Genomic DNA, 11,549 nt, shown 5'->3' with positions numbered 1-11,549 from the left:
GCCTAGGAGGGCTAGAAGCAAGGAGCCAGCAAGTCTAGACACATTCCAGAGGACATTATTTCAGTCCTGCAAGCCCTACTTCAGTTTCCCTCCCAGCACTCCCCTGCAAGGTGCTTGCAGGATCTTTTCTCCTGGCGGCTCTGACCAAGCCCCTTCGCCCTCCCTCTGGGCCTCTGCATTCACTGCTGCCGCTGCCTGGAAAGTTCCCCGTCCTCCCCTCCCCGCCACCCCGGGTGATGTGCTCTAGGAAAGCTCCCATCCACTCCCGTGATATCCACTAGGAAACCTCCCGTCCCGCTGGCTGATGTCTGCTGGGAAACCTCCCCGCCCAGGCTCCCGGGGTACGAAGGAGAGGGGCTGAGGGACGCAGTTTCTGATCACTGCTTGCACACCTCCTCTGATGGGTAGCTCATCCATTACCTCTCAAGACAGCCTGGGCTGGTAAGTGAGTTACAATTCTCAGAAAGGTGTTCCAACTGTTGACACCAACCTGGACCCCCATTCCCTTCACCATTCCAAGACCATACCCCTTCCTCCAGATACCTCACTCCCCTTCTATCAATCATGTGCCTATTCCAGACGTGTGTGTCATGAGGCCCATGGGCCCAGGGTGATAACCACTGGCATGGTGGCAGCCCACTGGGCCCTGGAGGTCCAGAGAAGCTCCTGAGCCAGCTGAGAGGGGCCAATCTGGTGGGCTTCCTGTAGGAGGGCACGCCTTAGCTGAGTTCTGAAGGGTGAGTGACATTGGTTGGGGACGAGGTAAGGAAAGTATCCCAGGGAGCAGGAATGGTGTGTAGTGGGAGAGAATGTCCTTCTGGAAACAGAGGTTTTGTGGGGCTGGAAGGCTGAGTTTGGACATGGGAGGAAAACAGGGGGCCTGGTGCGGTGATCAAGATGGGAGGCGAGTCACATCCTCTTTGGTTCATATTTCCTGATTGCTTGGCCAGGAAGCAACTAACATCCCCATCTACCAGGTCCATAGCTTTCTAGCATTGGGTTTTACCATTTTAAAAACATTTTTGAATTTTAGGTGGGAACAATATCTCATTGTGTAAATGAAGACAAATTAGCATTTCTCTTGTGAGTGGCGAAGTTGAACAGTTTTCAGATGTGCGCCGGCTTGACAGATGCCACCTCTTGCTGTCCTCACACCCAGGACAGAGCTCGCCTCTTCTCAGGCCCCATCCTCTGCTCTGAGCAAAAGGCCAAGGGCGTGGGCTGCCCTGTGGCCACATGGGTGAGGACGTGGTAAATCAGTTTCCTGTTCTGCTTCCATCACCTTTTGTCCCTTCAGGGTTTCAAATTTCTCTCTTCTCTGTTGGAGGCTGGGGTCCCACGTGCCCATAGCTTTGTCCTTGTCTAGGGTATCTCTGAGCTCAGATTAGAGGGCTGTGAAGCCCCAGGAAGGTATTTGTGGGGGGCAACTCTGATGTGCTGTGTGCCTCGAACACACAACTTCCTGTTTAATTCTCAAAACATCTGCCTGGGGTGGGGACTCTGGAGCCCATTTTACTGTTGAGGAAACCGAGGCTCTGAGGACTTAAGTTACAAACCCAGCATGCCTACTATCACTATCCCATGGCCACTATGTAAGAGGCAACTCTACTGGCAGCTTTTCTGGGCTTCATTTAACAAACTCTTCTGTAGACATTAAGGTTCTGTTTAATTCACGTTCTAGAGGAGTGAGGTTGTTAGCTCTCCATCTTGAGGTGAAACCCTTTGTCCCGCCCTGCCCAATCAAGGCATGGAAGCCTGTTTCTCATCTAGGAAGGGGCTGTGGTGTTCAGCTCAGCACCAACCTTATATTTCGGTGAGAGAAATGGAAAAGAAAAATAAGGGAGAAGAAAGCACATACATTCATCCTCCTCGGAACCAAACTCCTGAGTTAGGCCTTGGTTCTGGCTCCAAGGCTGCCACTGAAATTCTACGTGGCCTTGTTAAATCCCTCCCACCTCTGGCTCTCTAGTTTCCCTTCTGTGGAGTTTAATTCTAGCAACGATACTTTTCACACCTAAGCTCCTGGTTCTTTTTTATATCTGCCTGCTTTTGTCTCATAGTCTCCTGTTATTTTTTTGCTTTGAGATAAAGTTTTGCTCTCGTTGCCCAGGCTGGAGTGCAGTGGTGCTATCTCGGCTCACTGCTATCTTCACCTCCCGGGTTCAAGCAATTCTCCTGCCTCAGCCTCCCAGGTAGCTGGGATTACAGGCACCCGCCACCATGCCCAGCTAAGTTTTGTATTTTTAGTAGAATGGGGTTTCACCATATTGGTCAGGCTGGTCTTGAACTTCTGACCTCAGGTGATTTACCTGCCTCAGCCTCCCAAAGTGTTGAGATTACAGGCATGAGCCACTGCACCCAGCCTTCTGTGCTTGTTTATGGCTGTTATTCCCTTCTTTTTCTGTTTGAGTTTTTAATATGTTTCTTGCAAAGTCCTTTTAAGGTTGCACTATTACTCTCTATTTCCTCAGATGTAAATTCTTCCAGTTGGGGAGTTTGTGGAAATTTCATGAAGTGGTTGTGAATCCACTGTCTCTTCAGAATATTTGTTGCATGTGTACCTGGTCAGGGCCGTATGTGAGAGCCTGTGCTCTTGGCTTCATGCATTAGGGGGCTCTGCGTTGGTACTAGCCTCCTAATGGGTGGGGGGTGGGGAGCTTCAACCCTTGTCTCTGGGCACCTCTGCAGTGGTCTCTTGTGCACCTGGTGTTTTCCTGTCATTGCTAAGTGTTTGAAGAATGGTTTCTGTGTGTATTTGGTCTGCCATCTTGAATGAAAGTCCAGTTTCACCGTCTGTAAACATTTCACAGATGAGGCATGGGAAGTTCAGGGAGGTGGCCTGACTTGCCCCAGTGCACACAGCTAGGAGGGAGAATTTGAACCCAATGAAACCCTATCCACTCCCGCTCCTTGGCAGGCCCCGGCCCGGTGCTCCCCTCAGCTCTGACTCATTGCTAGCTCTGCGTTCCCTGGACACCTTCTTCCTCAGTGAGCTGGGAGAATGGCCTCTACCCTGCAGACATGCTAAACAACTCAAAATTTTGTCCTGGTGGAGGAAGTGAAAAAAACCCAAACTGGCAGGTTAACTCGGTATATGGACAAGGCCCTGGACTCTGCAGTCTGGCTGTGTGACCTCAGGGAGGTTACTTAACCTTGGGGAGCCTCATTTTTCTCATTTATCACATGGTGATAATAATTGTATTTACTTTTCTGGGTAGTGATATGAAGTGAAAAAATGCATTCGTCTAGCACTTAGTTGCTGCTCATTAAATATTCCTTCTTTCCATGGAGGAAAGCAAACTGGGGATGGGACCAGGAGACTGTGATAGCTGATCCATCAAATTCCTGAAAGGTTTCATGGGCCACAGGGAGGAGAAGCTTTTCCATGGTCTGAAAAGGAGAACAGGGTATAACGTGGAAGGATCCAGGGAAGGCAACACAGCTGCTAAGTCTGTTCACTGGGGGGAAGAATAATCCCTTCAACAAATGGTGCATAAGGATTTCCATAAACAAAACAAACAAAAAGACTTCTACCTCACACATACACAAAAACCAACCAAAGTGGATCAATGACCTAAATATTAAATACAAGAACCGAAACCATAAAACTCTTAAAACAAAGGGGTAAATATTCTTGGATTTCACAGTGGATTCTCAGGTATGACACTCAAAGCACAAGCAATAAAAGAAAAATAGATAAACTGAACTTGACCAATATAAAAATCTTTTAATTTTAATTTTTAATTTTTATTTATTTAATTGTTTTTTTGAGATGGAGTCTCGCTCTGTCCCCTAGGCTGGGATGCAGTGGTGTGATTTCGGCTCACTCCAACCTCTGCATCCCAGGCTCAAGCAATTCTCCTGCCTCAGCCTCCTGAGTAGCTGGGATTGCAGGCGCCCATCACCATGACCAGCTAATTTTCATATTGTTAGTAGAGATGGGGTTTCACCATGTTGGCCAGGCTGGTCTCGAACTCCTGATGTCAGGTGATCCGCCTGCCTCGACCTCCCAAAGTTCTGGGATTACAGGCATGAGCCACTGTGCCTGGCCAAAAAACCTTTTAATTTTTAGATTAAAGGACATCATCAAAGGGTAGCCCAGAGAATGGGAAAAATGTTTGCAAATCATTTATCTGATAAGGATTTAAAGTGTAGAATGTACAAAGAATTCCTACAATCCAACAACAAAAAGATATTCAACCCAATTAACTGGGCAAAAGACTCGAACAAATATTTCTCCACAGAAGCTATACAAATGGTTAACAAACACACGAAATGCAAACCTCACTAATCGTAAGAGAAATGAAAATAAAAACCGCAGTGACAAGTCACACCTCACACCTCCTAGGATGGCCGTGTGCAGTGCACACACCGTAATTATAGCTGCTGAGGGTGTGGCGAAGTTGGAACCCTCGTAGGCTGTGGGCGGGGATGTGAGATGGCGCAGCCTCAGTGGAAGGCAGTTTGATGTTTCCCCACAAGGCTAAACACGGGCCGACCATCCGACCCGGCACTTCCACTTTTAAGTATACACGCCAACGAATTGAAAACAAGGTCTCAGAGAATAGTAAGCCAATGTTCATTGCAGCATCGTTCACGATAGCCAAAAGGTTGAAACAACCCAAATGTCCATCAAATGATGAACGGATGAACAAAATGAGGCGTATACGTTCCATGGAACATTATCCAGCTGAAACAAGAGGGAAACTGTTGCTTTCTACAACGTGGAGGAACTTTGAAAATATGCTGGTGAAAGAAGCTAGACACAAAAGGACAAATATTGTATGATTCCACTTACAGGAAATATCTAGAACAGGCAAATTCAGAGACAGGAAGCAGATAGAGGTTACCAGGAGCTGGGGGGAGTAGGCAATGAAGAATCATTGATTGACGTTTACAGAGTTTCTATTGGGGGTGATGGAAAAATTTCGGAAATAGATGGGGTGATGGTTGCACAACACTGTGAATGTAATTGATGACACAGGGTTGTGTACCTAAAAAGAGTTAAAATGACAAATATTGTTAAATATGTTTTACTACAATTTAAAAAATAGCTTAAAAAGCCCACCACCCCCACAAAATATACAGTTACTCTCTGTAAGTCCAGTGAGGATTAAGATACAGCAGAAGGTCTCTTGCTCAAGCACAGCCAATGTTGTCTATGCCACAATTTATAGACCTGTGTTTTTGTGTTTTGGCTTCAGCAAGGAGGTGAACAGAACTTTCAGAGGAGGTTAAGGGCTTGGCAGATTTTGCTGGTGACACACCCGGACAGGAGTAGCCTTGATCTTGGTTTTCCCAGCCTCCAGAGCTGGGAGCAATACATTTCTGTTGTTGATGAATGACCCAGTCTAAGGCATTTTGTTACAGCAGCACACACAGACTAAGACACAAGAGCACCAGCAACAAAAGAAAACAACAGAGAAGGTGGACTTCATGAAACTGAAACTCTTTGTACAAGAAAAGTGTATCAAGAAATTGAAAAGAGAACTCACAGAATGGGCCGAGTACTTGCAAACCATATATTGGGTAAGAATCTAACATCCAAACTGTATAAAGACCTTTGTGTAAATCAACAATAAAAAGACAATCTAAGTAAAAAATGGACAAAGGATATGAACAAACATTTCTTTAAGACATACCAATGACTAATGAGTGCATGAAAAGATTCTCAACATTATGAATCACTAGGGAAAAGCAAATGAGATAGTACTTCAAAAGAAAAAAAAGGTAAAGCAAAAATGGGCAGAAACAAGTGTGGGAGAGGATGTGGAGAAATCAGATCACTCATGCATCGCTGGTGGGGATGTCACAAAGTGTAGCTGCTTTGTAAAACAGGTTGGCACTTCTTTAGAAATTTAAACATAGATGGGCTGGTCGTGGTGGCTCACACCTGTAATCCCAGCACTTTGGGAGGCCGAGATGGGCGGATCATGAGGTCAGGAGATCGAGACCATCCTGGCTAACACAGTGAAACCCCATCTCTACTAAAAATACAAAAAATTAGCCGGGCGTGGTGGCGGGCGCCTGTAATCCCAGCTACTCGGGAGGCTGAGGCAGGAGAATGGCGTAAACCTGGGAGGTGGAGCTTGCAGTGAGCTGAGATCTGGCCATTGCACTCCAGCCTGGGAGACAGAGCGAGACTCCATCTCAAAAAAAAAAAAAAAAAAAAAAAAGAAATTTAAACATAGATGAACCATCTGACCCAGCAATTCTACTCCTAGGTAATACTCAGGAGAATGGAAAACATATGTTCACACAAAAACTTGTACATGAAGGCATTATGTAGACAGTGGCGTTATTCATAGCAGCCAAAAAGTGGAAGTAACTCAAATGTCCATCAACAGATGAGTAGACAGATGTGGGATATACACATACAAGGAAGCCTTATTCAGCCATAAGAAGGAATGAAGTCGTGATGCATGCCGCAGCAGCCGCTAACCTCAAAGACATTACCTAGGTGACAGATCCAGACACAAGAAGCCACATATTGTGTGATTCTATTTATATGAAGTGTTAAGTATAGGCAAATCCAGAGACACAGAAGGTAGATGGTGGTTGCCAGGGGCTGGGGGCAGGACAGTGGGTAGTGGCTGCCCATGGGCATGGAAGTTGGTTTTGGAGGTGGGGGAGGTGGCAGTGTGGATGGAATGTTCTGGAATGAGACAGTGGTGATGGTTGTCCAACATTGTGAATATACTAAAAAGCAGTGAGCTTTATACTGTAAAATGGTTAAAGTGCATGTATTTGATGTGAATTTTGTCTCAGTGTGAAAAAATCCTGCTGTCAGAAGAGTATCTATTGGACCTGGCCTGTCCTGGCACGAGGGCGGGTTTTTTTGTAAAGCTGTTGGTGACTGGCCGAGCCATCTGTTGTGAAGGTGGCTGCTTTGTAGTGTGGAAGGCTCTGGGCAGGACGTGTCTGCCAACTCGAATACAGACACTTGCCAGGAACTAATGACAATGAGTCCTTGTAATGCATCTTGGAGCCAGGCGCCTAGATTTTAAAACCCCAGTGTGGGAGACACTGACAGTGAAATTTCCCAAGTACTGGGTGGTCTGTACCCAATCCACAAGGAGAGAGTGACAGGCAGTGGCTGCTCCGCCTGACTCTCCACGTCTGTGTGGTGTAACATATCTCACCTGGGGCCATGTTTCTCACCTGTTGAAAGTTTATGAGCACAGGGCAAGGGCAACGTTAGGAACATTTATTCACAATGTTGATGATGGGCTCAACCCAGCTCAGTCATGGCTGGGGGAAAACCAGTTCCTTATAATCGATGTGTTGGTACAGGATTTATAACAAATGATTGAAAACTGTTAATCCACTTGGCAAGTTTAAAGCAGGTTTTCTTTGATCAAGAACACGCCCAACTGTGTTTTTTTAAGAAGTCGTGGATCTTCCTTCTCTCTGTAATTTTTGTGTTGGTCTGATTTTCATCAGGTGAGGAGGCAACAGGCTGGTGGCCATGAATAGTCAGTTCTGTTTCCCTGTGGGCCATGGGCTGGGCTAGTGAACGGCAGGCGTGCTCTCCACGGAGCAGAAGAACCAGCGTCTTCCTCATGTATGATGCTGCTAGACTGACCCCTGGTGGCCTCTGTGCTGTGACTGGTGCGTGAGGCCTGGTGTGGGTTCTGGGCCATCTCCTCATTCCGTGTTCAATGCCATGCGCCAGCTGGGCGGGGTTCCCTCCCACTCAGGGTGTGCTCAGTGGGGCGCCTCCCCAGCCTGCAGTCTCCAAGGTTCACACCACCTCTAAAAGACACTGGATTCTAATTTTATAAAGCATACAGCACCGTAGCTCTGTAAGGCCAAATTTTAGTTTCTCTATACAGCTCCCCATGACATCGCTCCTGAAAGCAGAGCTACAGGCTTCCCCTCCAGTGGGAGCCCATGAGCCGGGGGCTGATCCCCGATCCCATACGCTCTCCTTAGGTCCGTGATGGTTTAGTCCGGGAGTGCATTCGTAGAGGGGGTATTGCTTATAGGGGATGTGACACCTCCCATTTCTTACAAAAGGGGCTGACTAAGAGCATGCACAGTGTGCTCTCTGTGTGGCAAAGGAGGGAGATGGGAGCGCTTTTCCCAAAGGGACATTTATAGAGCAGGGACAAGGGGATGATGGCAATAGGTCTTTTTTTTTTTTTGAGATGGAGTCTCGCTCTGTCGCCCAGGCTGGAGTGCAGTGGTACGATTTCGGTTCACTGCAAGCTGCGCCTCCCGGGTTCACCCCATTCTCCTGCCTCAGCCTCCCGAGTAGCTGGGACTACAGGCGCCCGCCACCATGCCCGGCTAATTTTTTGTATTTTTTAGTAGCGGTGGGGTTTCACCGTGGTAGCCAGGATGGTCTCGATCTCCTGACCTCGTGATCCGCCCGCCTGGCTGGCGATAGGCCTTTCTAGGCAGCAGCAAGCCCTGCTGGCTCTGGAGTTCTGGGTGGACGAGGCACCGTCAGGGCTCAGGTCTGTGAAAGCTGCTGGGAGCGTGCATTCTGGAGAAGTGGGAGGGGGACTGAGGGCAAAGCAATTAAGTTGCAGAAGGATCCTGAATGCATGCAAACTTGCAGCCCCACACTGGCTTAACTGGAAAAGGAGGTGGTGCTTTGTGGGCATAGGAATCTGATGCATCCTCCTCTCCCTGCTGCAAAAGATCTGGCTGGGAGGAATGGTCCAAATCCAGTCCCTCTAAGAACCTTGTCCCTGGAGTTGCTGCCACAGGTGTGTTGAGAGGCGGGGCTGAGGCAAACGGCAGCCCAGGGTGGTGGTGGACCCAGTGGTGAGGGTGGGATGGATGAGGGTGTGGGAGGAGGGGCCCCAGGAGATGGCAAGGAGCTCAGGATCCTCCAGATTGGTGGCCTTCTGCCCCCTGCCAAATGAGGTCCATCCCTATCAGGAAGCTGCCATTTCTAGGGGCTTAACACTTGAAACATCTTTGGAACACCACAGTAACAGACAAGAATGGGAAGTGCTGCCATTTATTTATTCGGCCTCATGCTTCACGCCATCCTCCTGAGATAGGGTGTTTGTTTTGCATATGGGGAAACCGAGGTTCTGGGAGGGGCAGAGAGTGCCCAAGGGCCATGACCAGTAAATGGCAGAGCCAGGTCTGGAACGCAGGCCACACCCTTCCATGCCCCTTCGCCCATGTGTGCACCCAAATTGTCAACGTCTTTCCCGGAAGAGCAGCAGCAACGGCCTGCAGTGAAAGCAGCTGGACTTGTCGCTCCCTGCAGCAACGGGGGCCCCCACAACAGCGAGCTGGGGTGTCTCATAAGAGGGTGTTAGCAAGTAGCAATTGTAGGATGTGGGCCTTGGTGATGAGCTTATTTGGGGGGTGGGTCTATGGAGTCAGGGCTTGCTTTAGAGGACAGGCTGGTTCAAGAGTGTCTGTTGAACACAGTCTATAGTCACACCAGAGTTAACAGCTTTTTCCTCTGTGTTGTAAAGCGAGTTGTTGAACCGCATGACGTAAGAACTGTTGTGCGGCAGCATCTGAAACTCCAGACAGGAGATGCTAGCCGACCATTTATAGGTCGTTATGAGAAACGCAATGACTGTCAGTTCTCGTAACCGGTCTGCAAGACAAGGGCCTAGAGCGCCTCCAGGTAATGGAGCATGTTCCAGAAGCCAGCTGGGTTGGCTTTAGAGGTCAAGGGCTTTTACTAATAGTCAAAGCTGTCCTGTTCCCCTGTGGTGTTTTTCTAGGTATAAAAAAGAAGTATTTGCTGTGGCATGACCTGTCCCTTTGCTGGCTAAGAGGAAAATAAAATAAAGCTTCTATGACTGTCCTTGATAACTCTAACGAATGGACTTGGTCGGTTGGACTTTCAGAGCAGAGTGGTCTTGTTTGTGGCTTTAGCTAAAATTACCAACGAGTTTTGAACGCTGTCTCCAGTCGTTTTATTCCCTTGGTGGGAAGTGTAGTTTGCAGGGTATGCCTGAAGAGCAAATCAAGGATCACTCCTGGAAGGTTTTGGAATCATCTATGATAATTTTACGCTGGATCGCTGGGTACTCTTTCAACGAATGCATTACTGGATACGTGGTTGTTGTAAATATCTGAACATATCTAACCACTCTGAATATACGTGAGCGTGTGGCAGACCAATATAAGCCTGACATGGACTGATAAGACGTAGTGTCCCGCTGATGTGCGGATTGTATGGGGAGCATATTATTGTAACAGGAATACATTTCGTGTCTTTGTGTGCCTTTTGTATAGAAGCTGCAGATCATGTAGAGGCGGGTGTGTTTTGGATACACTGTACAGTTCATGTTCATGTTGAGATAAAGCTGGAAATAAAATGTAATCTGTCATGCGCGTCCGTGTGAAGAGACCACCAAACAGGCTTTGTGTGAGCAATAAAGCTTTTTAATCACCTGGGTGCAGGCGGGCTGAGTCTGAAAAGAGAGTCAGCAAAGGGAGATGGGGTGGGGCTGTTTTATAGCATTTGGGTGGGTAAAGGAAAATTACAGTCAAAGGGGGTTGTTCTCTGGCGGGCAGGGGTGGGGGGGTCACAAGGTGCTCAGTGGGGGAGCTTTTGAGCCAGGATGAGCCAGGAAAAGGAATTTCACAAGGTAACGTCATCAGTTAAGGCAGGAACCGGCCATCTGGATGTGTACGCACAGGTCACAGGGGATGTGATGGCTTAGCTTTGGCTCAGAGGCCTGACATTCCTGTCTTCTTATATTAATAGGAAAAATAAAATAGTGTTGAAGTGTTGGGGTGGCTAAAATTTTTGGGGGGCGGTATGGAGAGATAATGGGCGATGTTTCTCAGGGCTGCTTCAAGCGCGATTAGGGGCGACGTGGGAACCTAGAGTGAGAGAGATTAGGCTGAAGGAAGATTTTGTGGTAAGAGGCGATATTGTGGGGATATTAGAAGGAGCATTTGTCATATAGAATGATTGGTGATGGCCTGGATGCAGTTTCGTATGAATTGAAAAACTAAACGGAAGAGACAAGATCTGAATAAGAGAAGGAGAGAAAACAGGTGTTAAAGGACTAAGAACTGGGAGGACCTAGGACATCTAGGAGCGCCTAAGGAGGTTCAGCATAGCATTGCCAGCAAAGATTATTTATTTACTTTAAGAGGGAGTTAAGAGTGGCGGTTTGGGGATAGCACCAGGAGATATCAGCTGTGATGGCTTGGAGAAACAGCGTAAACCGGCAGTGTAAACTCGAGCAGGGCATTTATGAGTAGTTGAGAACGGTGAATAGGAGTATGACTAGATAGAAGACAGTAGGGATGACTAGTTTTTTGGGGCACAGTCCAAATTGGTCTGGTGTCTGGAATGAGACGGGCTTAATAAAAAGGAGCATCTACACAGGAGCTCAAATGGGCTGTACCCTGTAGCATTCCGCGGACAGGCCTGAATTCTGAGAAGGGCAAGTGGTAAAAGTATCGTCCAGTCCTTTTTAAGTTGGTGGCTGAGCTTGGTGAGGTGTGTTTTTAAAAGACTATTACTCTATTCTACTTTTCTCGAAGATTGAGGACCGTAAGGGGTATGAAGGTTTTACTGAATACTAAGAGCCTGAGAAACTGCTTGG

This window comes from Theropithecus gelada, chromosome 13 (assembly GCF_003255815.1).
Source record: "Theropithecus gelada isolate Dixy chromosome 13, Tgel_1.0, whole genome shotgun sequence".
Classification (NCBI taxonomy): Eukaryota; Metazoa; Chordata; class Mammalia; order Primates; family Cercopithecidae; genus Theropithecus; species Theropithecus gelada.
Note: the sequence above shows the minus strand (reverse complement) of the source record.